Genomic DNA, 2,959 nt, shown 5'->3' on the forward strand with positions numbered 1-2,959 from the left:
TAACAAGAGTGAAACTCTGTCTCAAAAAAAAAAAGATAGGTAGATAGATGATAGATGAAAAACAAGTAGATGATAGATGATAGACGATAGAGAGGTAGATAGATGATAGACATATAGATAGATGATAGATAAATGATAGATGATAGGTAGATAGATAGATGATAGACATATAGATAGATAGATGGATGCTGGATAGATTTTTTTTTGAGAGCATATTTTTCAAGCTGTGCAAATGGTTTAACCCAAAATCTAAACAGTTGCCCAAAGAGCCTTTTTCCAGCCTCCACCTACAATCACGTCCCCTTCTGATCATAGAGCTGATTTCAACAGCCCCTTCAGAGAAACCAGGACCTGCCACGTGTTATTCTTCTAGCTCTTTCTTGTCATGAAAGGATGTATAATTTATTGCATTTCACTTTATCTCTCTCTTTTTTTTCCAAGACAAGGTCTCAGTTTGTTACCAAGCTGGAGTGCAGTGGGGCAGTCATAGTTTACTACAGCCTCCACCTCCTGTGCTCAGCAATCCTCCCACCTCAGCCTCTTGAGTAGCTGGGACTACAGGCGCACACCACCGTACCTGGCTAATTTTTATATTTTTTGTAGAGACAGGATCTCATTATGTTACTGGGGCTGGTCTTAGTCTTGAACTTCTGGCCTCGAGCAATCCAAAGTGTTGGGATTACAGGTGTGAGTCACTGAGTCCAGCCCCATTTCCCTTTTGAGTGTGGAAAACTTTCTTTCTCTTTTTTTTTCTTTTCTTCTTTTCTTTTCTTTCCAGAAAAGCGATTTATTAGAGAGACAGAGAAAGAAAGCTCCCATACTGTTGTGTGAGGGGACCCAGAGAAGGAATCCCAGAAAACTTTATTTTAGCCTTTGGGGTGACTATAGATAGATGAAGATAGATAGATAGATAATAGAAATTTAGAATACCTAATACCTATATATTCCAAATATATCTTATATATGCATATAATAAATACATTATGATATATTAGCATTACTTATACCATTTAATTTGGATATTCTATTTGGAATTTTACCTACAATTTCACTGAGGTTAGGAGATCTGCTTTTTATTTTATTATTTTTTTTGAGATGGAATTTCGCTCTTGTTGCCCAGGCTGGACTGCAATGGCACAATCTTGGCTCACCATAACCTCTGCCTCCTGTGTTCAAGTGATTCTCCTGCCTCAGCCTTCTGAGCAGCTGGGATTACAGGTGTGCCACCATGCCCAGCTAATTTTGTATTTTTAGTAGCGATGGGGTTTCTCCATGTTGGTCAGGCTTGTCTCGAACTCCCAACCTCAGGTGATCCGCCCACCTTGGCCTCCCAAAGTTCTGGGATAACAGGTGTGAGCCACCATGCGCGGCCTGAGATCTGCCTTTTTCAACTCTTTTTCTTGTTCAAAGTTTCAAAGTAAGAGCTTAATGTGAAAGTTCCCGGTGTTGCATGTCCATTATACTGCGTGTCTAAGCTTGGGAGAGGGGGAGTAGTGAGCTCTTGGCTGGTGGTTGAACAGGTGATTGGAAGCGTGTAGTGGACTGGTAACATTTCTGGAGGAGGGGGGGTTAGTCGGATGGGTAGGGATCTGAAGGATCAGATGGGAGGAATTTAGATTTAGTCCCTGATTGGATTGTAGTTCTCCAGCTGGGATTGCAGGCTGGTTTATAGGAGTGGATTAGATGTTGATGGAATATCAGACTCCTTGATTCTGAAAGGAGGTGAGTGAAACTGCATGAAGGGGCCAGGCTCATGCCTATAATCCCAGCACTTTTGGAGGCTGAGGTCAGTATATCACTTGAGGTCAGGAGTTCAAGACCAGCCTGGTCTACATGGTGAAAACCCTGTCTCTACTAAAAATACAAAAATTAGCCATGTGGTCAGGTGTGGTGGCTCACACGTGTAATCCCAGCACTTTGGGAGGCAGAGGTGGGTGGATCACCTGAGGACAGGAGTTCGAAACAACCCCGACCAACAAGGTGAAACCCCATCTCAAAAAAAAATTAGCCATGTGTAGTGGTGTGGGCCTGTAACCCTGGCTACTCAGGAGGCTGAGGCATGAGAATTGCTTGAACCTGGGAGGCAGAGGTTGCAGTGAGCCAAGATCGTGCCACTGCACTTCAGCCTGAGTGACAGAGTGAGACTGTGTCTCAAAACAAACAAACAAACAAAAAACTACATGCAGGATTGTGTCTGTTCCCCAGTAGCCTGGGAAGTCAGACTTGAGCATAAGCCCTGGCAACTTCTGAACTGCTCAGTGAGGCTTGTTTAGGGTTGGAGAGATTTTAAATTACAGCTAACAACCACAATACTGAGCATTTACTGAGCAATTACTATATGCAAGGCACTGTACCAAATATGCCTCTTACATATACTCAAACCTCTCAGAAAAGCCTCATTACAACCCTATAAAGTGAGTAATATGTAAAAGCCCTTTTTACAGATGAGAAAACTGAGGCACAATGAGGCCAAATGATTTGCCAAGGTGTAACCAGTTTGTTTGATTTCACCTTCTCCCAAGGACCAAGGTGGATGGTGTCTTGGGCTTTTGCTTTGCAGGGGCTCCTGGCCAAGGGCTTTTGACAGTGGACAAGTGGGCCCACGGAAGCAAGCTCCCCAAGAACACCCCCCTGGGAAGCTTTTACTGGTGCTGGAGGAGAGCAAGCTGGTTGCGTCTGGCAAAGGGGCAACGTCCTTTTCGGAGACATCAAGAGGTGAGTTCAGGGTAGGAAGCTGAGGTCTTCACAAGGTGCTGGCCGGGAGGCGGGACTCAGGGCTCTTTCCAGAATCAATCAGCTCCCTGCTGGCTGCTGCCAATTTATTTATGTATGAGGCAGTCTGGCTATCACCCAGGCTGGAGTGCAGTGGCACAATCTTGGCTCACTGCAAAAACTCTGCCTCCCAGGTTCAAGCAATTCTCCTGCCTCAGCTTCTGAGTAGCTGTGATTGCAGGCATGA

At 44.5% G+C, this 2,959-nt stretch overlaps 1 long non-coding RNA gene across 2 annotated transcripts in view; it reads left to right on the forward strand.

The window, feature by feature from the left end:
• Nucleotides 1-2,531: 2,531 nt before the first annotated feature.
• Nucleotides 2,532-2,959, forward strand: part of LOC119473308 — a 40,520-nt gene continuing 40,092 nt past the window's right edge. For both annotated transcript variants that reach the window (XR_005202511.1, XR_005202510.1), the window contains exon 1: nt 2,532-2,715. This is a non-coding gene — a long non-coding RNA (uncharacterized LOC119473308). The remainder of the gene's footprint in view (nt 2,716-2,959) is intronic.

The sequence above is a fragment of the Cebus imitator genome, unplaced genomic scaffold (assembly GCF_001604975.1).
Source record: "Cebus imitator isolate Cc_AM_T3 unplaced genomic scaffold, Cebus_imitator-1.0 Scaffold148, whole genome shotgun sequence".
NCBI lineage: Eukaryota > Metazoa > Chordata > Mammalia > Primates > Cebidae > Cebus > Cebus imitator.